The sequence below is a fragment of the Pseudonaja textilis genome, chromosome 1 (genome assembly GCF_049901715.1).
Source record: "Pseudonaja textilis isolate UNSWEBS1 chromosome 1, rPseTex1.2, whole genome shotgun sequence".
Taxonomy (NCBI): domain Eukaryota; kingdom Metazoa; phylum Chordata; class Lepidosauria; order Squamata; family Elapidae; genus Pseudonaja; species Pseudonaja textilis.
In genome coordinates, this window is record NC_141990.1 from 33,912,602 (window position 1) to 33,938,957 (window position 26,356).

Sequence of the window (26,356 nt, forward strand, 5' to 3'; positions counted from 1 at the left end):
TTAAATTGATGCAAAATTTAGAGGAACAAGGTATAAAGATGAATTGGTTTTCATATGTGCAAATACATTCAAGGTATGATGAAGATCTTAAAACAGAAGGATTTTATCACAAATTGACTGACTTAGATAAGTTTTTGACAGGTACTGATGAAAAGGTAAAAAAATTGTATGGTTATCTATTGGAAATTCCACTAGAGGAAGAACAAGTTAAAGAAACTATGATTGCTTGGGGGAAGAATTTTGGATATGGGATTGATTTAGAAAAATGGCAAAAATTGTGGTCTCAAAATTATAAAATGACAATGTCAACAGCATATAAAGAAAATTTGTATAAGATGTTTTACAGGTGGCATTTTCCCCCAACAAGAATTGCAAGAATGTTCAAGCATAAATCCGAAAAATGTTGGAAATGTCATCAGACACCTGGCTCATATTACCATATGTGGTGGACTTGTGAGGACGCTAGAAAATACTGGGCTAAAATACACATGTGGTTGGAAAAAATGACAAAGAAACATATAGACTTGAAACCAGAGATTTTTTTATTGGGAATTTTACCTGACACATACAGTAAAGATTTAAAATATTTGATTGTAAATGTATTAACAGTGGCTAGGATTGTATTTGCTAAAAATTGGAAAAATGAGAAAATACCATTACAGGAGGAAATTATTAAGAAAATATTGGAATGTGCTGAAATGAGTAGATTGACATTTGAAATTAGAGAACAAGAAGATAAACAATTTTATAAAATTTGGGACCTTTTCTATCAATGGTTAGATAATAAAATATAATAATAGAATACTTAGAATTTTAGAAAATAATGAATATATAAAGATGTATTTCTTCTTTTGGTATTATATCTATAAAATGTTTCTAGGATAGATTTGGGGATGATTATATGAATTGTTATAAAATAAACTAAGTAAATTATAGTTATCTCACAAAGTATCAATGAACAAAATTATAGTCAAATGACTGATTAATAGTGATACTAGGGTATTCAATTTTCGATTGATAATATGAGTTATTATGCAATGTAACTGCAATTGAGACTATGAAATCAATGCACAAAAAATTTGTAAACCAACTGACACACTGTTCGTACATTTATGAAAGAAAGTTGGATGTTTTTATGTTTTGTTTGTTTTTGTTTGTCTTTAAAAACCAATAAAAATTTGTTTTAAAAAAAAGCAATATGAACAATTGTTGATACAGCCAAAATTAGGGAAAATATTTACTTCTTTGACACAATGCAAGAAAAGACGAGTGGTTCTGTATATTAAACATATTATCCCAGTGAAATTGATTTATACTGATGACGATGGAAGAATACAATGGTGGAAATAATGGACAATAATGTGAAAACACTCTTAATTGCAATTTATGCCCCGAATAACAATCAAGAAGAATTTTATAAAAAATTACATATGAAAATAATTGAACTGGACTATGCTAATATAGTTATGATGGGAGATTTTAATGGAATTGTAGACACAGTACAGAAAACAATAAAGCAAAACAGAAAGACTCCCTAAATCTTTTTTTAAAATGGTAGATGAAATAAACTTAAAAGATACATGGAGAGAAAGAAATGCTAAAACTAAACAATATACCTTCTACACAAATAGACATTTATCATGGTCCAGACTAGATATGATGTGGATGTCAACAGAATTGTTAACTAATATTCAAGAAATAAATATTGAAACAAGTACTTGGGCAGATCACAATCCAATGACAATTAATTGGAAAGGACAAAAAAGAAGATCTAGATGGATGTTAAATAATACTATATTAAAGGAAAAAGACTTCACACAGTAGATGGAGAAAGAACTGGCTTTCTTCTTTAGAGAAAACAAAAAAGAAGATACATCAATCCAGAATGTATGGGATACAATGAAGACATATGCCAGAGGCTTGGTAATAGACTATACAAGGAAAAGAAATACTATGAAAAGATTAGCCTCTAAGGCATTAGAGGATGAGTATAAAGGACTTGAAAAAGAGCTACAGAAAATGCCACAGAAAAAGGACATTAAGTTAAAAATGGATATAATTAAACATAAAATGGGTCTAATAGAGAAAGAAGCACTAGCATAGAAAATTAGAGGTGCTAAACAGAACTACTTTGAAGATGCAAATAAACCAGGTAGATGGTTAGCATATAAATTGAGAAAGGAGAAATAATCAAGGAAAATATTGCAATTAATAGATGACCAAGGCCAAGTTTGCTATGGTAGTAAAGAGAAGAAGGAAATCATACAAGACTATTATGGGAAACTATACACACAAGAGAATATTGATGAGGAAAGAGTTAAACAGTATTTACAGAATGCTAATCTACCCCAGATACCTAAAGAGATTGAAATAATGCTAGAAAGCAATATAATGATGATGGAGTTAATGGAGGCACTCAAGAAGCAAAATAATGGAAAGGCACCAGGCCCAGATGGATTTCTGGCAGAATTTTATAAAACATTACAAGAATCGCTGAACCTTCCATTGCTAGAAGTTATGAATGAAGTTATGTTAAAGAAGAGGATACCTAAACCATGGTCAGAAGCTTATATTACACTTGTCCCAAAAGAGGAGGCCGATCCATTACAAATCAAGAACTATAGACCTATCTCCTTACTAAACGCAGATTATAAAAAATTTGCTTCAATATTGGCAGAAAGACTTAAAAAATACTTAAATAAGGGGCCACTGGGAGAGGCTTCCCAAGGCAGTGATGGCGCCCACCTGTCCATGGATAGGGAGGCAAGGCGATGGCAGCACTGCTTCCCTGGCTGGCGGGTCCGGTGGAGAAAGCCCGAAGTCGCCCATCCTTTCCACCCCTTGCCCACCCCTCCCATCCCCATGCATTTCCAAATGTGCCGGCAGTTCCAAACATGGCGGCATGAGCATTGGGCAAAGTCGCACACTCAGCAGGGCTCAGCTAGGAGGTGGACATGGCGCAGGCCATTGCATTGCCTCCCTGTCCCCAGATGGGTAGGTGCTATCACTGCCTCGGGCAGCCTCTCCCAGTGGCCCCTTTGGGTTTGGGCTGGACGGACTTGGGAAGGAAGCCAAACTCCAGTCAGCCTAGCTCTTTCACTTGGCAGGCAGGTGCGCACCCGTGGCTCCCTTTCCAGCTCTGCCCAGCCCGCACGGCTCTGGCATGGCCCTGGTGGGATGAGCAGAGGGCCTGTCAGGGAGGCGCTTGCTGCCTTGGTGAGAGCTCCACCGCCAGGCAGGAGGGCCCACCTGTCAGCTGTGCTGGGCGCTCCAAAGTTCTTCACGCTCTGCCTGGCGCCAGGCAGGGATGGCGGCTGGACGCTTCTCCCAGGGTGGGCCGATCCTGCACTGTGGCCCTGGGAGATTCGCCTCTCCATGTGGGGTTGGGCTGCCCTCTCAGGCAGGGGAGTCTTTGTCGTACCGGTAGTAGGGCATCGTTTTTAAAAGAATTGGCTTTGCCTTCGAAGGTGAAGGGAAGGCGGTGACAGGAGCGCCTGAAACCGAGTGTCTCTGCCTGGCTCCGGTTGCAGGGAGGAGCCCTGGCTGGCCGCACGTGGCTGTGCCAAATGCCGTGGCATTGCTCTAAATGCCGCGGCAGCATGGGGAGAAGGGAAAGCAACAGTGGCAGAAGCTCTCCCAATATGAAGTGTCCCACCAATGCAGAGGTCAACATTCAAGCCATTGCCACCCGCCCACCTGAGGATGCAAGGTGGGGGGGAATTAAGTCACCCCCAAAAAGATCGCCTAGCCATTTTTTAGCGGGTCAAAAAAAAAAAAAGACCCGGCCTTATTTTGTGAGAAACACGGTAGCTGAATTTTCACTTTTACTGATGATTGAACAGTTCAGCTAGAATGGAAATTGGAATAATTTCTGAGTAAAACATATGCCATCCATCCACAGTGGAAGGGAAAGCATTTGTCTGTCCTCACTGACATCTTCTGAAGCATCATGCTTTTTTTCACAAAGATGAAAATCAGTATAGCAGCACAAATTCTGCAACATCACAACACTTGTACAAGAGAAGTGTGTGAGAGTGTCAGGATGACACAGAATAGCTTTCATCATTCTTGACCTCCTCAGCGTCTTTGAAATTGATCCCCTTTATATTTGATTGTTGGTTGCCAGCTCCTGCCATTAATTCAAGTAAGAACAAACAAGTAAAAATGGCTAAGTGCACTAATCAGATTCTTTGATAATACATGTGTTTATTCCAAAATTCCTGACAACCATATAGAATATTTTTTTCTGGCTGCTATTTGTGTATATTTCTCTGGGTAAGAGTTCCATTGAAGCCTTCTCATCAAAATGCATAGAATTTCTGTAGCTTGAATTATCACTATTGAACAAAATACAACTTTCTGTGCAGAACAACTCTCTCCCTCCTTCTGCTATAGTACAGTTGGGCCATGTTGACACTCACATACTATTACTAGGCATCACTTAAAACATATCCATATTGTATCCTTATATTGATCTTGTCCTATACTCATGACAGTATGGCTTTTAAGATAATTGAAGGAACTTTGTGGGGGCTGAGACATTTTGGCAATATTTTCAAGGTATCCAGTCTAGATAGCAGGCTGTCATGGTGTTCCATGCTGTTGCACCCTTCCACCTTTTTGTTTCAAAAAAGCAATTGTCAAACTCTTCACTTCCTTTGAATGGATCTCATTGGATATATATACCTGTGTGTCTCTGTATGTTTTACATATATTATTAAATGTTAAATTGGACATACAAAGGAAATTTTTATTTATTTGATTTCCATAGCCACCAATCTCAACTCTTGCATCAGAAGATACTTATATTCAGATACAATAAACAACTTTAAAGTAAAAGTTCCTTTCTACTGCCCTGTTGGTCTCTAACTTTTTCAAGTGGTATTTTTGCCACGAATGCTATAATAGAATGTAAAATGATGGTCCAAAATAAAGCAGAAATATTTGTATTATTTCTCCTCCCTGAGTTACCTATTTTTAGCTGGTCTTTTCTCCAGGTAAGTTCGGGGATGCACCGTTTCATTGTTTCTGTAGTTACTTTGTGAAGGAGGTTTTCCATCTCCAGCTCCCATTATTTATGGTACTATAACCATTGTACAGTTTTAGTATTTTTGATAAAAGTATCCTATTGATTCAACTAAGAGGTTTTTCCTTCCCTTAAAAAATTGCAGACATATTGCTGTCATTTGGCTGTAATGAAGTAAAATGTAGCAGCCCAAATACAGTAGTCCCTGATATGACATGGAAAGTTGAAGTGGGAAAGTTATTTTAAAATCTCAATAGGAATGTATTTGTTTGTTTACCTCCCCATCTTGTTGCAAGGTGACTTGAAATGTGCTGGAATTTGCATTTGTAGTGGGAATGGGAAGTAAGTACAGAGCAACATCATTTGTTCCTGTTCTCTAAAAATGGTTGCCAGCCTCCTCTCATATCAGTGCAATTGTACAGTGCAAAGAAGGTGCTAGTAACTTAGCTATCATGCCTATGTGTAATGATATGTGGGAATGACCTTGGAAGAAAGGATCAGGAAAAAGTCACAAATTAGACAATCATCATGCAAAAGGTATCTCAGCCAGTGGTGGTATTCTACTGATTCAGCCTGGTTCTGGTGTACCGGTAGCGCCGAAGACCAGCTGGCAGAGAACCGGTTCGCTCCAAGTCTCTCTGACGCTCTGCAGTTGGGCCCACCCATCCGCCTTTGCTCCTAGGTCCTTTTTAACCTCTCATCTGTTTGGCGTGGCAGAGAGGATTGCTGTGCAATACCTTAGTTTTTACTGTTTTAACACAGGTGCAAGCTCACGTTTGGCACATGCATGCGTGTGCAATTGCACGAGTCACGTGATCCCACCCCTGCAGCCACACCCACCAAGCCATGTCCACAGAACCGGTGGTGGAAACTTTTGAATCCTACCACTGATCTCATCCCACAAAAGTAAAAGGGATGTTTGAAATAACTTAGAAGGGATTTTCCTTAGTTTTGTGGAAAGTAAAAGTAAAGAAGAGAAATGCTTTCAGATTTGCTAGATTCTGCTACTGCAATATTACAATAAAAGTAATGTTAATACTTATTTTTATTTATTTATTTATTTTGGCAAGCAATTATAAGATAATAGGTATAAGTATAAACATAATTATGGATACATGAAATGGATACATATAAGAAAAATAAAAAAAGAAACAATAGGACAGGGACGGTAGGCACGTTGGTGCACTTATGCACGCCCCCTACAGACCTCTTAGAAAAGGGGTGAGGTCAATAGTAGACAGTCTAAGGTTAAAGTTTTTGGGGTTTGGGGAAGAAACCACAGAGTCAGGTAGAATATTCCAGACATTGACCACTCTGTTGCTGAAGTCGTATTTCCTGCAATCAAGTTTGGTGCAGTTTACCTTGAGTTTGTATCTATTGTATACTCTTGTATTGTTATGGTTGAACCTAAAGTATTCATTGACAGGTAGGACATTGCAATATATAATTTTATATACTATACTTCGATTGGGCCGAAGGCGGCGTAGTTCTAGGTTTTCTAAGTCTAGAATTTCAAGTCTGATGACATAAGGTATTCTGCAATGAGTAGAGGAGTGGAGAACTCTTCTTGTGAAATATTTCTGGACTTTCTCAACTGTGTTTTAATATCAGATACATAATGCAGGTTCCAGACTGATGAGCTATAATCAAGTATTGGTCTAGCAAATGTTTTGTATTCTCTTGTTAGTGTACACGTTAGTAGTGTGATATTACCAGAGAAAAAGCTACATAGGATTAGGTTAACAACTTTTAATGCCTTCTTGGCTATGTAGTAACAGTGGGCTCTAGCACTTAGATCATTACAGATGAAAACTCCAAGGTCCTTGACAGAGTTTGGATCATCAACAAGGTCTTGACTATTCAGCTTGCATTTTATTTTCTGATTTTTTTTTCCAATATGTAAGACAGAACATTTATTTGTTGAGATTTGAAGTTGCCATTTGTTTGACCATTCTGATACATAGTCGAGGTCTTTTTGAAGGGTAGCAGTATTGTCTGTGGTGTTGAATAGCTTTACATCATTAGCAAAGAGAATGCAGTTGCTCTTAATATGATCACAGAGGTCATTTATGTAGAGTATGAAGAGAGTTGGTCCTAGAACACTGCCTTGTGGGACACCACTATTGACAGGTACAGAATTTGATAGGACGCTCCCAATTTTGACCATTTGTTGTCTGTTTGACAGGAATGCTTCTATCCAGTAACGCGGGTGTCCAGAGATACCATAAGATTTTAGTTTTAGGAGTAGTTTGTTGTTTACCACTGAATCAAAGGCTTTACAAAAGTCTATGTAGATTGCATCTATTGCTTTGCCCTGATCGAGTTGTGTAGTCCATATGTTTCTGCAGTGTAAGAGTTGCAGATTACAGGATAGGTTTTTTTTGAAACCAAATTGTTTATTAGAGAGTAGGTTCTTTGTCTCTAAGTGGAGGATAATGGATTGATTAATAATTGATTCCATGACTTTACAGGTGATGCAGCATAAGGAGATTGGTCTGTAATTTTCAACAAGGCTGGGGTCTCCCTTTTTGAAAATGGGGATGACCATGGCTTGAGACCACAGGTTTGGCAAGTAGCTGGTCCTGAAAGATTTTTCAAAGATTATGCTTAGAGGTTCATGTTAGTGTTTGGGGATAAACCCCCAAGCAGAGTATGCAGCAGCAGTCAAGCCAGGCAGGCAAATGAGAGAGAGAGTGGGTCCAAGAGTATACACACACTGGAGACAAAAACACTGTTTGTAGTTATAAAATAGTTATTTAATTCACACAGAGATTAAGAAGTGTCATTCAGTCCATATATCATTATCCAGTATATCCATCCAGTTATCAAGTCCATTAACAGTAAATACAATGTCCTTATCTGCTTGTAAATCTTCTCCTCCCGATACCTTTCTCTCAAAGACAACGCTGAATCCTCAGCTCACCAAGCAAACAGTCTTTGTGTTCAGTTGAAATGGTATCTGGCACAGTAGCCTCCTAAAGCAAGCAGACGTTCCAAAACAGCAGGCAGCAGACCAGGAACAGAACCAGGTGCATCCAGAAGCTGGGTCTATTACGTTTCCCTTCCTACCTATATTGCTGCCTGCAACCGCACCCACAATGACATTGCAGTTTCTTGCTTAAAGCTACATAGCACTTAATCCTAGGTTTACATATTTATTCAACCCAAACCTGGTTGGTGTATCCATATACCCAACATTCTCCCCTTTTGGGTGATATAAATATGTAATGCCTTTACATTCTAAACCCATATTTTTCACAACTCTCTAGATGCTTAATAGCACCTTGGGCTTTAGTAAAATGATCAGCTACATTGTCCTCCGACATGCAGTACTCCAGCTGTATCAATTTACTCTGCACAGATTGTCTTACATTAAGATACCTCAAATCTGTATGTTTACTTCTCGTTTTAACTGCAATATTAGTGGCCATTTGAATTGCTGCCTGATTATCTTCATGTACAACTATGGGGTAAGTTACAGTTATACCCATATCCTTCAACATTTGTTTGTACATAATTAACTCAGTACACAGTAGCGATAAACAGGAGAATTCTGCCTCCATAGTAGACAAACTTATATGCTGTTGCCTTATTGACTTCCAGCCTATTAATGTCTTACCCAGCATTATGGCTGTTCCTGAAGTCGACTTTCTAGTATCTCTTTCTGCTGCAAAACTAGCATCTGCATAAGTACTCAATATGAGATCACCTTTTGGTTCTAGATACAGTGCATGGTGTAATGTTCCTTTAAGATATCTTAGGATTCTTTTCAATGCTATCCAGTGACATTGAAGCGGATCATTATTGTGTCATGCCAGCTGATTAATACTAAAAGCAATATCTGGCCTTGACCAATTGCTAATATATGATAAGCTACCAATCAAAGATTGATATAATGCCTTATCACATTTGGGACTTTGTGTATCCATTTTGCAAATATCCTGACTCATTGGAGTCTTTGCAGGCTTACAAAGTTCCATCTTATAATCTATTAGCAATTTAGATATCTTATCTTCTTGAGATATCTTAAAACCTTTCTGTGTTTTCAGTATATTCAAACCTAGATATCTCTTTATCTCCCCTAATTGCTTGATTTTTATTTTCTTGGCTAATGATGCAATTATTTCATTTGCTTCATCATTAGTTTTAGTAATCAGAGCAATATCATCAGTAAACAACAATAATAATGATATTTTCCCATTTTTTTCTCTCTTAAATAGACATGGGTCGGCTAAACCAGCTTTAAACCCTATATTGGTCAGTTCCTTCACAATATACTGGTTCCATTCATAGCCCGATTGTTTAAGACCATAAAGGCTCTTCTTTAATAACCAACAATCATTATCATTGTCTCCTTTAAATCCATTAGGCCTTTTCATATAAACAGTATGTCTTAGTGGAGCATGCAAGTAAGCAGTTTCCACATCTAAATGGTTAACTATATATTGCTTGCTTGCTGCCCACACTAATGCTGCCCTTAAAGTTGCTGCTTTCAGACTAGGTGCAAATACTTCATCATAGTCTTTTGCACTTTGTCTAAAGCCTTGGGCTACTAACCTTGCCTTATGGATTGTGTTTCCATCTTTATCTGTCTTTATTTTAAAAATCCATCTGCAGCCAATGGGTTTTTCATTACTAGGTAATCTCACGTTTTCATACACTTGCATATCCTTCAAGGATTTCAATTCTTTATTAATTGCTGCATACCATTTTTCTTTCTCTTTAGAAGGATATCTTTTAATCTCATCCACAGTATTTGGGATTCTATTTTCCTGGCACACTGTATTAGCCTGGTATCTATCAGGTAGTCTAGAAATACGTGTAGTCCTTCTGGGTATTACTGGGCTTGGTTGAGTTACTACCTGTTCCTCATCTTCAGCTATTTCTTCCTCTAGGGGCTGTACTTCTTCCTGTACTTCTTCCTTTACATTATTTTTAAAGTTACAGGGATACTTAATGGGATTTCTGTATGATTCAATAATCACCTCGTTATTGTTATCCTGCTCTAACTTATCCCATCCTACGTGCTCTAGAAATTGGGCATTAGCACTACATAACACCTTAGATGTGCCTTTCTCCCAAAATCTATATGCCCTATGGTTAGCTTGGTAACCAACGAAGAAAAATTGTTTAGCTCTATGTTGCCCTTTACGCCTGAGTTGTGTAGGGATATGCACCCATGCTGGTGCACCAAATGTGTGCAGGTAACTCAGATCAGGCTTCCTGCCATGCCACATGGTGAATGGTATTTCACCAGTAGTTGAGTTAACCACATTGTTTAATAAATGATTAGCACACATTGTGGCCTCCCCCCACAAAGAATCAGGTAACCCAGAATCAGTTAACATAGTACGGGTCATTGCCTGCAATGTTTGGCCTCGCCTTTCAACAAATGCATTGTGTTGTGGTCTGTATGGTGCAGATGTCTTGTGAGCTATTCCAGCTGCCTTTAATCTATTCTGGAATTTGCTATTAACAAATTCTGTACCATTATCTGTCACCAGGGTTATAATTTGCCGTTTGGTTTTTCTTTCAGCAAACTTTAACCAGTTGAAGAAATGTTGATATGTTTCAGTTTTGCTTTTCATTAGATAGCAAAACCCATATCTAGAGTAATGGTCCATAATGCTCAGTATATATCGAGCACCCCCCATACTGGGTTTCTTTGGACCTATAATGTCTGCAAATACTACTTCTAAAGGTTCTTTAGTTTTGAAACCATTTAGCCTATTTGCAGGCATTATTTTACTCTTATCTTCACAACAGACATTACAACGCAAATACTTATCACAGGGTTTTAACCTTATTCCTTCAGATAACTCTACTGTACGTTTTAGCATTTTAAAATTCACATGCCCCAAACGTCTATGCAATAAATGGATACATTCATCATGAGGCTTGATATTATTAAATACAGTTTGTGCCTCCCCTTTCTTACTATCATGTAAGACATACAATGTTCCATTTAAAGCTGCAGTTACCCTTTTGCCGTCTCTTTCCAGTATGGACTTATTATCCTTAAATGTAACTACATATCCTAGTTTATCTAATACTCTTACAGAAAGTAAGTTCATCTTTAACTGTGGTACATACAACATTTTTATATTCTGATTTAAACATGGACAATAAGCAATACCTTCACCCTTGGCCTTGAGGTGCCAACCATTGGCAAGTGATATACGTTGAGAGCTTGTAGACATTTTTATAAACTTTGTCTTATCTATCGTGATGCAGTGGGATGCTCCACTGTCCACCACCCATAAATCATTCTTCATATCACAATTGCCAAACATGGCCAGTTCAAAGGATTTCTTTGGCTTCTTTAAATTCTGGCTTTTTTCTTTTCTGCAGAATCTTGCCAAATGTCCTCTGCCTCCACAATTAAAACACTTTTTAATTGTGTATGCCGTCGAAGATAAATTCTCTTCTTCCGGGTGCTTTACTTTACACAGCTGGTTTCTTTCCAGCCTTGAAGATAATTTCTCTTCTTTATTAGGCTTATCTTCTCTCAGCTGGTCACGTTCAAACCTTCTTCTGGCTTCTTCTAATAGCCTGCCGGTAATCTCAGTTACTGATAAACTGTCTTTTGGTAATACCTCTAATGCAGTCACAAAATCATCATAGCTTCGATCCAAAGAAGACAGTATGATGTATACTTGTTGCAACTCATTAAATATAAGCTCTTTTTCTTGCAATTCTTGAAAAATGCTTTTCATACAGTTTAAATGAGTTAACATGTCTCCATTCCTCTCAAGATGTGTTCTAAACAGCTTCCGTGTAAGATTGATATGAGCTCCTACACTGTCTCGAACATAAATCCTTTTGAGATTCTCCCAGCAGTCTGCAGCATTTTCCACTCCACGGATATGAATGAGTTGCTGGTCAGACAGGGTGAGACCTATGATGCACAAAGCCTGCTCATTCTTTCGTTCATAATCTTGTATCAGTTTATAATCCTCTTCATCATTAGGATTTAAGTTTGATACATCTGGTGGGTTTGTTATTATGTTCCACAAACCTTCTCTCGTGAGAAGTAAACTACATTTCATTGACCATGAAACATAGTTTGTTCCATCTAGTCTGGATATCATGGACAGATGTGGCAAATTTACTTGTGCCATTGCTCTTGTGATAAACAACTATTTAACAAACAGTTTGTATTTACAGTAATGTGCAACTCACACCAGCTCTCACTGCTATATCCTGGTTAGTTAGACTGTGCACTCTGCTGGGCCCATAACCAATGTTAGTGTTTGGGGATAAACCCCCAAGCAGAGTATGCAGCAGCAGTCAAGCCAGGCAGGCAAATGAGAGAGAGAGTGGGCCCAAGAGTATACACACACTGGAGACAAAAACACTGTTTGTAGTTATAAAATAGTTATTTAATTCACACAGAGATTAAGAAGTGTCATTCAGTCCATATATCATTATCCAGTATATCCATCCAGTTATCAAGTCCATTAACAGTAAATACAATGTCCTTATCTGCTTGTAAATCTTCTCCTCCCGATACCTTTCTCTCAAAGACAACGCTGAATCCTCAGCTCACCAAGCAAACAGTCTTTGTGTTCAGTTGAAATGGTATCTGGCACAGTAGCCTCCTAAAGCAAGCAGACGTTCCAAAACAGCAGGCAGCAGACCAGGAACAGAACCAGGTGCATCCAGAAGCCGGGTCTATTACGTTTCCCTTCCTACCTATATTGCTGCCTGCAACCGCACCCACAATGACATTGCAGTTTCTTGCTTAAAGCTACATAGCACTTAATCCTAGGTTTACATATTTATTCAACCCAAACCTGGTTGGTGTATCCATATACCCAACAGTTCGGCTATGGCATTGGATAGCGTTTTTAAGAAGTATGCACATATTCTGTCCGGTCCAATAGATAGAGATGGTTTTAGATTGTGTATTGCTTTTTCAACATTGTCTTCTGGTTGGCTTTTATGGTGTTGTCATTGCAGTCTTTGCCATTTGGTCCTTTCAGGGGTGGGATGGACCTTGAGTCTTTTAGTTTGTTGTTTACAAAATTGTAGAAAGTGTGACTGGAATTGGTGCCTAGAAGGTTTTCTTCTTGTTTAATGTGATAATTGGTGCATTCAGTCTTTACCTGGTGGCATAAATTTTTGTATCGACTTTTGAAGTTGGCAACGTGACCAGATTTGTTTTTCCACCAAAGTGATTTCTTTTTGGATTGAAGCTTCCTTATTGTTATGGGTAATTTGTTTTTTATGGTTTTTGGAGTTGTTATTGGTACATGTATTTTGATGACTCTTTTGACTTCAAGTAAAAATATGTTGTAATGGTCTTCAACAGTATTGCATCCAGTGAATAGAAATTACCAATCAAGGGATGAGAGATCATTGTTTATAAGATCATAGTTGTCTTTTTTGAAGTTATAATTGGGGATTCCACTGTTGTGATGATTTTTGTGTGGATGTATGTTGAGACAAAAGTCAATCATGTTGTGGTCACTGTTGGAAAAGGGTTCTTTAATTTGTCTGTTTGTTACGGAAGCTATGTGGAGGAACCAGGGACTAAAAATTGTTGATGGCAATTAATAAGCTCTTACAACTTTAGGTACTTAAAATGTATGGCTTGTACTGAAATGTAAGGAGTCTTGCATGGACATGCAAAAATGGGATATCTGAATACATAAGTTGCCCATCTGTCAAGTAACAGACAAGTTTACATTATAGTTGATACTATTGAAAGTATTATTTAAATTTAAATTGCCCATTCTAAACCCCTGACTAGAAATAAGAACTTCAGCATTTTCATTAATGATTTAGAAGAAATACCAGCTTGGCATCTGGACTATTGGGAAGATATTTGCATTTTATCTGTATGCTACCATAATAGAACTGCTCAATTTTGAGAACTAGTCTGCATGGAAGTGTAGAGGGAATTGATCTCATGACATATTATGCAATATTATACACCAGGCTAATTCTGCTCAACTCAAGATTGACTCAGTCTTCCATCCTTCCAAGGTCAGTAAAATGAGGATGCAGATTGTTGTGGGCAATGTGCTAACTCTGTAAACTGCTTAGAGAGGGCTGTAAAGCATTACAAAGCAGTGTAAGTCTACCGCTGTTGGCTTAAGCTACATAATGGCAGCATTCTGGTGAATCCTTATAATTTTGCATTATTTTGATAGGATGAAAATCAAGTTCTTATGAAGCTTTTTTGTAGTTTTGAACTAATTGCATCACTATGTTTCCTAGAGCACAATCATGTTTACATAGACACTTAGATTTCTCTGAGATTTGGTATATCTGTTGTGGTAGTATTTTTAACTATTCAGTCATTTCCAACTCTTGGTTACTTTATATCTGTACACATATGCAATTAGGTGCATGTGAGTGTGATCATATTTATATAGCAACAATTCCCATAAGACCTCTTAACTTTCTACCAGTTGTCATAAATGTTGAATGTGTTGATTTCCCTTTTTCCCCATCTTTCCCTTTTCTTCTTATAGCATGTCTATTAAATCACATGTCATTATTTTGAAATGTGAACCACCTGGAGTGCTTGGACTAGAATACAATACATAAATGTAGAAATAAAGTAAAGAAGCAAGAAACATTTTTTAAAGAGTTTTTGTCTCTCTTGAAATAAAATTATACAGCATTTCAGCAAGAACAAACCCCAAAATTTTTATCTGTTGTTTATGCTTACAAGTGTTCTATTTCTGGACTATAATGGGCTAAGTAAGTACCACAAATATGTAATGCCGGAATGCAATAGGCAATAAGAAACAGGATTTTTTTACACAGTTCTGTTCATTTCTATTCTTTAAGTTTTGCCTTAGATTTTAGATACATGTAGGTTTGGTGTCAAAGTTTGGTATTTCTGGGTCCTTGTCAAGGACACATTCTTGAAAAAGAATTACTGTCACTACTTAAAGATTCTGATTCTGGAATTAACTCTTTCCTGATTCTATTTGTTCATCTGAGTTTCAATAAACAAATTATCAGAAAGAATAAATTATGGCTGGGTGACCATCATTTGCTGATTTTGGCCAGCACTAGTGTGGATGGTCCTATAGAGACAGGATAGCCAAATAAGTAATAGTAAGAATATCACGTATCCCCTTAAGGCACACTACTCAAAATTCTCCCATTAATTAATTCTGGTCTGAATCACAATCAAGCAACAATAGATGACAAGTTTGAATACTGTCAGTATTGGAGAAATTATCACATCACACTTAAAACTATTATATAACTGGTACATTAAACAATTTTTTTCTAGCCAAACATAATGCCATATGCATTTATATATTGACCACAAGAATATATTTTCTCTAGATGTAGCAGATGAGAGGCAATAGGTATATAATTCAATCAATAAAGAGAAACACATATGCATTCTCTAATATTCTGCTGCTGCTGCTGCTGCTGCTGCTCCTCCTCCTCCTCCTCCTGCTGCTGCTCCTCCTCCTCCTCCTCTTCTCTTTAGAAAATCAAAGGACAGAAAAAGATTCCCTACTCTCATATTTGTTTTAAATTGGGGTTCAAATATTTCTAGAAAGAATCAGAATACAATAGCCACTCAGAGAAGCTATATGTTTATTACATCTTTCCTGGTACAGTCTTTTGGTCTTAATTTTTTCCAACAGAAGTCTACCAAAGATGGCAATTCTACTGTTTTACAACAGGTACCGAATAGTAAGAGTGCCAAATTTATTTTTTCAGAGATGATATATTTTTAATGCCTTTGCATTTGTAAATGTAGAAGGAACATTTGTTCAATGATTCAATGCTTAATAAATATTGAAACCTGGCAATCATGTAGTAAATATGGTGTCTAACAATAGTAGCATTTCATCCTGAATCTTGGCAGTGTTCTAACAGCTCACAGGTTATAAATACTAGCTTTTTCAGAAGTTAGCAGCAAAACCCTCATTAATTTCACAGCTGTAAAGATTTTTATCCCATGCCATTCAAATAAAAGATGAAGATAGAGATGGGAGAAAAATAATTAGCTACTCACTGACTAAGCCTATCCATCCAGAAGGATCTAATGTTGATTTTTCCCCCCCTAAGCATGGCTTTTCTATGGGCCTGTAACATCAGCATAGCTTCCTTCCCATGGGGGAAAAAACAAAGGAAAGTACCAATAAACAACTCCAAACATTAAAAAAAAAATGCTTGCTTTGAGTTGATTTTCCCCCAAATTACCACATGGAGCTGTTCCAAGTGTTTTGTGTCTTCAGTTTTTCCTGACCTGGAATGAATGTAAAGATATGATGAATAGTAGCTGCTGGTCACTGTATTAGTACATTTATCTGACCCTGCCCCCCCGCCCCTTTAAAGCCTTTAGAATTGGTGACCATAATTTCATCTTATAGCAGTTTAACTATGTATTCTTTGAGGGAATGTTTAACTTGTCCTAAATTCTGTCTGAAGATAAATTTGTCTTGAACAATGGGATATCTAATTCTGCCTGGAAGCAACATTTCCATTCCCAGTATATCTCTTTTCAGCCACATACCAAATTTAATATTACCTTTGAGTGTGATGTTGCTGAACCCTAGCCCCAATCACAACTGTTCCGGACTAGCAGGCTCGTAGCCTGCAAATCTGATTGGCCCGCTGAAAGCCGGTCGTGATTGGTCGCCATAGACTGATGCGATTGGCCAGTAAATGGGCTGCCGCGATTGGCCCTGCCAAGAGCGGGAAACTCAAATCGCCTTCATTGGCTGCCTAGCCGCAGCCAGCCCTATATAAGGGGTTGCTGCGGCTGGGGTTAGTTGCTCAGATCTGAAGTCACAAATAAAGAGCTGTTGTTACTATCTGAGTCTTGCCTCCGTTCTTGAACCATCCTCCCTGGCGACGAGGATGGGATGCGGAGGCAACAAAAGCTATTGAAATTGAGCTAGCCGAAGGAGCACGTGGCTGACAGAGCGCAATGACGGTGACATGGCCAGCAGCGCTATACCACCCACACCATTCGATCCAGCTAGCGAAGATTGGGACTCATACATGGACAGATTTCAAATGTTCCTGGAGTCCAACAACCTCAAAGATGCCACGCCCAGCAAGAAACGAGCCGTTTTTCTAACCCATTGTGGACCAGCCGTTTTTAAGATGGCTAAAGCCTTAGCAAAGCCAGCTGAAGTTAAAACCATGGATTGGGACACCCTTGCTCCCATCCTGCGCAACCATTACACCCCAGCCATGCCAACTCTCATTCTTAGGCATGAGTTCTACCAGAGGGACCAACGTGAAGGTGAGAGCGTTGGGGATTTTGTGGCAGACCTGAGGAACCTGGGTGGTTTGTGTGGCTTCGCCAACCTCGAAGAAGCCATGAGAGATCACATCGTCCTTGGCCTCAGAGACCCCACTGTCCAGAGCAAGATCATGGCCAAGGGTGACATCTTGCTTGCAGATGCCATAGCAGATGCCACAGCAGCCGAAGCCGCTCGTAAATCGGCAGCATGAATGCGTCGAACCAGCGGGACCAACCGCCAACCCACCAACGATGCTGGGAAACCTTCAGACAAGTACACATCAACCATCCATCACGAAGACGTCGAGTCATCCTCAGACAGCGAGGAAGAAGTCCACAGGCTCCGGTCAGAACGTGAGCAACGGGACCAGCGGGGTCGCAAGTCCAACTACCAATGCGCCAGATGTGGGGGAAACCACCGCCGATCCGAATGCAGATTCTTAGATGCCATATGCCGTTTTTGCGAGAAACGGGGACACATCATGAAGGTATGCAGAAATAAGAGAAATTCCAGCCCCAGACGGAGAGGGAGCAGCCCAAAGAGAAACGATGGCAACGCCACCACGCAGAGGGACCGCCCTAGCAACCAGTGGAACCAGTACAGCAGACCCCGAAGGTTTAACGATGCCCCCAGACGAGAGGAGGCTCATCAAACCATCACCATCGGCCACGCTTCATCACTTGACGCTAAAAAGATCCGAGTAGAGGTCACAATTGAAAACAAACCGTGCAACATGGAAGTCGACTCTGGGTCATCTCTATCCATGGTATCCTGGAGAACACTCAAGCAGCTAATCCCCAACATCCGATGCCAAGACCTCAGCAGTCAGAGACTCATACTAAAAGACTATCAGGGCAACCGGATTCCAGTCGCAGGTACCCGCCATGTGCAGGTCTCGTTCAAGGGACATAAGGCAATTCTACCACTCACCGTCATAGACCGAGACCGGCCAAGTCTATTGGGTCTTCAGTGGTTCGCGCCATTAGGAATCGGAATGGCTGGCATCCATCATACTGAAGACAATGACTGGGAGGCGCCCCTCGTCCACGACTTCCGAGAAGTGTTCAACAAAAGCCTAGGCAAGTACAAGGAGTCCCCTATTTCATTTAATCTTCGCCCTGACATAGCACCCATTCGTCTTAAGCCACGCCGAGTTCCCTTTGCTCTTAAAGCCAAAATTGACGAGCAACTGGACAAATTAATCGCGCAAGGCGTGTTAGAACCTATTGACCACACCCGATGGGAGACACCAATTGTCACCCCCCATAAAACCTGACGGGTCCATAAGAATCTGTGGTGACTACAAGGCCACCCTCAACCACGCGCTACAGCAGAGCGCCTACCGAGTGCCAGTTGTTCAACATCTCCTGCATTCACTTGGGGGTGGCAAAATATTCACAAAATTAGATCTGGCCCAAGCGTATCAACAGCTACCAGTTGATCCCAAGACTGCAGAAGCCCAAACTATAGCCACACATCGTGGTGCATTCAAATGCAACAGGCTCCAGTTTGGTGTAAGCATAGCCCCAGGCATCTTTCAAAGCCTGATGGAGAGACTATTACAAGGTATAAAAGGGGTCGTGCCCTATTTTGATGACGTATTAATAGCAGCACCCACAAAAAACCAATTAGAAAAACATCTCAGAACGGTCCTACAGAGGTTCAAAAACACTGGCCTCAAGGTTAAGAAGGAAAAGTGCCAGCTTTGCACAGAAAGGGTGGAGTTTCTTGGCTACCTCCTTGACAAGCAAGGAATCCACCCCACAGAAAAAAAATTAGCAGCTATCAAAAACGCCCCAAGACCTCATTTTTCCAATTTTTTGCAAATACAATCCTAGCAGCAGTCAATACATTTACAATCAAATATTTCAACTCTTTACTATAAGTATCTGGTAGTATTCCCAATAGAAAGAAGTTGTAAAGAAAATTTTGGAATGTGCTGAGATGAGTAGATTGACTTTTGAAATTAGAGAGCAAGAAGATAAACAATTTTATTTAGTTTGGGATCTTTTCTATCAATGGTTGAATGATGAAATATTAAAATATAAAAGTTAGATAATAAGGAATAATAATGACTTTATTTTCCCTCTCCTTTTATTGGTTTTTGATACTATATTTATATAATAGTTTTCTTTGTTTCTTTCTTTTTCATATTTGGGATAGAATTGGTATGATTATAAGATTTGTTTTAGAATAAAATATTTAAAATATAGTTATCTCATAAAGGCATGACCGAATAAAAGTTTAGTCAAATTTTTTTTTTTTCTTTAATAGAGATACTAGGATTTATAAATTTGTATTGATAAGAGTATTATATAAAGTAACTGTAATTGCGACTATGAGGTGAATGCACAAAACCGATGGACCAACCGACTTACGGTGTGTACAAAAATATGGGGGAGCTGATACTTTTATGTTTTGTTGTTGTGTTTTTTATGTTAAAAAAATAATAAAAATTTATTTAAAAAAAAAAAAAAAACGCCCCAAGACCTAAAAACAAAACCGACCTCCAAGCCTTCCTGGGACTTATTAACTTTTATAACATCTTCCTACCCCAGAAGGCGACTGTTGCTGAGCCCCTTGATAGACTACTTGATAAAAGGGCATCCTGGAATTGGGGACATCGGGAGGAACACGCCTTCCAGCAAGTAAAAGACCTCCTTACCTCAAAGGCAGTACTAATTCAGTATAACAAGACACTACCTTTGACTGTCACGTGTGATGCCTCACCATTTGGGGTAGGGGCCATCCTGAGCCACGTCCTACCAAACGGCTCAGAAGCACCAATTGCATTTTTCTCATGAACTCTTTCAAAAACAGAAAGAAACTATAGCCAATTAGATAAGGAAGCCCTTGCTATTGTCTCTGCAATAAAACGATTTCATGAATATGTTTATGGGAGACCGTTTTCTATTATAACAGATCATAAACCACTACTTGGGATCCTGGCGGGCGACAAACCTACTCCACACATTCTCTCCCCCAGAATGACGCGATGGTCAGAATTTCTTGCCACCTACAACTATCAATTAAAATACCACCCCGGGAAATCTATTTCCCATGCAGATGCCTTGAGCCACTCACCACTACCCGAGCCACAGGAAGACCCATCTCCCACACTCCCAGTACTGCTAATAGAGACAATGCCATCACCTCCGCTAACGGCTCAAGACATCGCTTTTGAAACCAAAAGAGACTCTTGTTTGGCACGAGTTCTTGGCTGGGTGGAGAGGGGATGGCCAGATTAGGACACTAAGGAAATGTTTAAGCCATTTAAAAACAGACAAATGGAACTTTTTTCACAAAAAAGGGTGCGTTTTGTGGGGAGACTGAGTTGTTCTACCAACTAAGTTACAAAAAAGGGTCTTGCAAATGCTACACGATGGATACCCAGGCATCGTACGTATGAAAGCGCTGGCAAGAAGTTACGCCTGGTGGCCAGGTATAGATAAACAAATTGAAACCTGGGTCGCCTCTTGTAACAAATGCCAGGAGAACCACTCAGCGCCACCTAAAGCCCCACCAACAGAATGGGAAACACCCAGGGGTCCTTGGTCTCGCATTCATATTGACTTTGCGGGACCTACGAGAGGCCACACCTTCTTAATAACTGTTGATGCCTACTCAAACTGGCTTGAGGTCAATAAGATGAAAGCAACCACTACTGAGGTGGTCATTAAAAAACTGAACAGACTCTTTGCCACACATGGGTTACCAGATGTCCTGGTCTCTGACAATGGGCCCCAATTTACTGCCTTAGCCTTTGAACAGTATTTAGCGGAATGGGGCATCTGACACGCACTCACATCGCCGGCTCATCCTGCGGCGAATGGTAGGGCTGAACGAATGGTTCAGTTTACAAAGAAAACCCTGCAGAAAATGGATCAAGGCAACATCCACGACAAAGTCACTAGAATGCTGCTCCTACAACACATCACACCAAACAGCATGACCAACAAGTGCCCAGCTGAACTCCTGATGGCCAGGAAACTCAGATCGCCTCTAGATCATTTGCACCCTGCCTACACCCCGGAAAAGCCCCTGGGTTCCAGCAGCAAGCACCGTGTTTTCAAGGTAGGAGACCTTGTTTTCGCAAAAAAAATTTTCAGGGGATCCCCTTTGGATTCCTGCCCAGGTAACACAAGTTACGGGCCCCCGCTCCTACCGTCTACTCACCACTGATGGCAGACCATGGAAACGCCATATTGACCAACTGCGCTCCAGACTAACCACATCTTCCAACCCTGACCCTAATTTTGACACTAGGGGGGGAGGGGAAGCAGTGAACTCAGAATTAGAACCAACTGTCTATTCCGAGCTATCACCGAGATCACCGCACCATGGTTGGCAACACTCACCAGCTGCAACTGAGACTGGACAGTCAAACATTTCACCAGGAAGCAGCATCCAGGCAGGTTCAGCGAGCCCCGGGAGCCAGAACAGTAACAGCGAGGCTGAGGACTTCATCACCCCGGAGGCATCAGAGGAGAGCCCTGACCATGACACTGGTTCACCGTTCCCGTTTGATCCAGCAAGAAGTCCATCTGAACCCGGGTTTGAACAGGGTCAAGCGGAACTGCGTAAGTCAGGCAGACAGGTGCGAAGACCTGCCTACCTGCAAGACTATATTACTCCACCCCTTAAATGGAACCGAGAGGGGAGGGGTGTTCCGGACTAGCAGGCTAGTAGCCTGCAAATCTGATTGGCCCGCTGAAAGCAGGTCGTGATTGGTCGCCATAGACTGATGAGATTGGCCAGTAAACGGGCTGCCGCGATTGGCCCTGCCAAGAGCGGCAAACTCAAAACGCCTTCATTGGCTGCCTAGCCGCAGCCAGCCCTATATAAGGGGCTGCTGCGGCTAGGGTTAGTTGCTCAGATCTGAAGTCACAAATAAAGAGCTTTAGTTACTACCTGAGTCTTGCCTCCGTTCTTGAACCGTCCTCCCAGATATCACAACAACGACAAAGTTTCATTGACTGGTAAAGGCCTTCCCTCAGGTAAAGCCCTGTTGAAGATTTTCTTCCTGGTGATCTATTTAAAGACATTCTAGACTGGTGAAATTCTATTGTAATCATATAAGTTGCATTGGCCATTTTTCAGAAAGCTCAAAACTATACAGTGTAATACCAACTTTCAAGAAAGGCAAGCAACATTCTCCAGCAAATTAAGGCCAGTTAGTCCCAATCATATCACAGCTAAGAAAACCGAACATTTTTTCTATTGGATAAACTTACATACCATGCTGAGAAATAGGCTGGATTCTGCCAGGATTATTTCACTATTGATCATTGTTTTCTACTGTTTTATGTGATTAGCAAGTATGCTAACATCACCAAGAGAAAACTTTAGATTGTATTTATGGATTTTTGTTCAGTCTTTGATTCTTTGACTGAAACAAACTCAAAACACTAGGATTTGATACCAGGCTGTTGGAATTGGTAATGCGGCTTCACTCATATTCCTTCATTCAAATTATTTTTAACAGGCCTTTTAAATGACTCCATTATTTCACTAAGGATGTTAAATAGGATTGACTTCTACCTCTACTCTTATTCAATCTCTGTATCAATGATATTATCTTCAAGGACACCAAATTCTTCCCAGCCAAAACTGCAGATAGATAGTCTGCTCACCTCTACAATGATAATCAAATCTTACTTTCTATTATATGCATTTGCCTACATAGATTGCTATCTTATTTAGATCAATACTGCTCAAAATCTTCCTTAATTATTAAATTGTAAAAAACAAAAGTTATGTTCTTTGATCAGAATCTTCTGAGACATAAGTGGAGAGTGGGCACCCTATTGAACAAATAACTGTCTTCTGATACCTCAGTTTCTTACAGTATAGACCTCATCAGACTGACTCCCATCATATCTCAAAATCAAGACATCTGAGCAATTAAATGTACTACTGAAGTGGTGATACTCAGTGGTGGGATTCAAATTTCTTTTACTACCCGTTCTGTGGGTGTGGCAGGGAAAGAATAGCATAAAATCAGTCAGAGTTTGTATTTACTGGTTCTCTGAACTACTCAAAATTTCTGCTACCAGTTCTCCAGAACTGGTTAGAACCTGCTGAATATCACCTCTGGTGATACTCTGCTTCTAATGTTTTAACTCCAGAAGCATGCCATCTTCTTAAAATGAAATTTGGCCCTTTTTTATTTAAGGGTGGAACTGTAGGATATTTCTTCAGCAGTTCATCCTGAATTATTTCAAAACAAACTTTTAAAGTCCATCTAGGCAGTTCCAAAAGCCCCTCCCTTCTTTGACTAGAGAGAGGCATTCAACCTATCTGAACATTAATCACTCTTAGGACTCAGTCAAGCTCAGTCTTTGATCAAGGTCAAGTCCCTTCCAGATTTTTGACCAACCAACTTGGTCTGATCAAACAAACAAAATATAGGAAACACACCTAATGTACTTGGTTTATAGAAATGAGGGGACTTATCTGCATGAATGGATACTCACCAGAGGCCCTTGCTCATGACACCATTTTGACGTAATTATTAAGGTAATAATTCTCCTCCCTCCCCACTCATGTATATTACTTCATACTTAGCTCTGCTGAGCATTTTTACCATTTTAATTATCTGTTAATAAAGATTTGGTGAACTCCCAAGTGAGAGAATGACTGGAATCAATAAATTTGATGGCTATGCCAGATTATTATGTGAGGCTTCCCCCCACCCCAGTTAACCATCAATCAATCAATCACGTGTGATGAACAGTTGTAAAACATGAACAGTGTGTGTTGAGTTCTGTATTCCTAAAAATAAGACATGTATAAACTATGACAAGTATAAGAAAATTTGCAGCTCTTCAGGAGATCATGTTGTATTTTCATACATGTGATGCACGTTTCCATCGGTTTCATATGGAAACAGCATATTTCAGGTTAATCATGTTGGAAAGTCTGGAATCTGTAAATGTTATAAATGGATTCTTAATCACGCATGGCAACAGACCTTGGAGATAATACTTCCCCCCCCCCCCAGTTTACACATATTAAAATGAATTACAATTGTTGTAGAAACTGGAAGAGGGAAAGAATAGTGTAATTGTATTACTTCTGGAAGAAGATTGAACTTTTCTTAATGGGAAATCAGAAAATTATAAGCTGTGCAAAGGGAGTTTAGTTTAGAAAAGTTCAGCAGAAAGCATATGAGGAGTTTGTTTTCTTCTCCCCCATCTCTATGTGATACCAGTCAACAATGATTTCTGAGCTTGTTTATCACATAAATGGCAACCAACAAATTATTAGACAGTTGCCATGGCAGAAAATGCCAAGCTCTGATTGTGCTCTTTTCCTGTAACTGTTAAGACAATGATCAGTCTTGCACCCTTACAGCTAAGAGTCAGCTCCCGAGTGTGGAAGTGACAGATAACATAACACCTAGTTTTTACTGATAACAAAGCAATTTAGAAATATTTATCAGATAGGTTTTTGCTGCTCAAGTATATTTATGAATCTTAAAGCAGATAATGTATATTTATGACAAACTGAAAGCTAGAATATTCTCATTTTACTTCCACCAGCTTCACAATAGCAATAGAGATGTTAGTGTGAATCAGAGCACAGAAAGAAAGGAAAGGTAAACCACTGTTGACTTCCTATGCCAGATAAGAAAATACAGAAACCAAAACAAGGCTGGCAGAAGAGGCAAGTCTTATCAAAAGTTGGAGATCTAATCAAGCAGCACTATATCAAATACACACACACACACACACACACATACACACACACACACTGTCTCACCTTTCTTAATAAGCAATTTATATACATTGATCCAAACAGGGTATATTACACATTTTGTCTTACTTGTTGTTCAGTATTAAACCACTTAGTAAGCATTCTATGTATGTTCACTTATGCTTTGCTTATGATTAGGTTGGTTAAGATTAAAGTGGTATAAAAATGTCATTAAAAAGAAACCAAATAAATTAATATATCTTAAACATAAATTAGATAGCACATCTATCACATTCAACAATCAAACTTTAAATCCATATTTCATCCAATATTTTCCACATGCAAGTCTATTCAATTTATCATTCATTTTCACTAAACCAACAAACATACAACACACTTGGATTCATGTATTTATTCATGACCTTTCTGAATGGCAAAAATGTGGTCTGACTACATCTTATCTGACATAATTATGCACTGGCCTTCTCATTTTTTTCCTCACAGTTACTTCTAATATCCTTTCTATCAACATTGTGTCAAAGAACCTCACAGTCACATTAAAGAAACAATTCTTTTGTACATTTGGCATTCATTCTTGCTATCTTTCCCTTTGTACAATGAATGATAATGGTATCCTACCAATCATCAAGCATTAATGCAGCCTATACATACTTTTATAAAATTGTATTATATTGTAATGTTAATAATTTTGTAGATTTTTGCAAATATTAGGATTTAATGTTCAAAATCTGGTAATCCTTAACATAGGGAAATATATCCATTAACCTGGAGGTAAACTGGTAAGGATGTTCTATCAGGATAATTTCTCCAACTTACCTAGACTTTGTTTATCAGCTGTCACTAAATATTCATGTATCACAAGAACGAAGGGCTCCAAGTCCTTGCCTTAAGCCTCCAAAAGTACTCTGACCTATAGCCACTGACCTTTTGTTTTTCTAAGTATGTCTATAGGTGTGTCTGTATGGGAAAGAAATATTTAAGGTTGGTGTTAACAGTGACATGGCAGGTGTTTGAAATCCTTGGGACTCACAGGCACAATAGTGCCTTTTAGATTGTTCATCACTGCTTTCATTACCTCAGTTGACCATTTGACTAATTGGGCAGGCAGCTTTAAACAGGTTGATGAAGTTCTGAAAGACTATGGATAAGTAAAATGAATGCAAGAGCAACAAAATATACCTAACATCATTTCTAATTAATGAAATGACAAAGCATTCTTGAGATATGGCTTCCCAACATTTGATTTAAAAATTCTGATTGGCGAAAGCATGGGATTTGAGATAGATTGGAAATGAAAATTTAGTGGAAGGAAAAGTAGTAGCAAAATATTTTTAACTGATAAAGTTGATGCTGTCAGACTGGCTACTGAAAG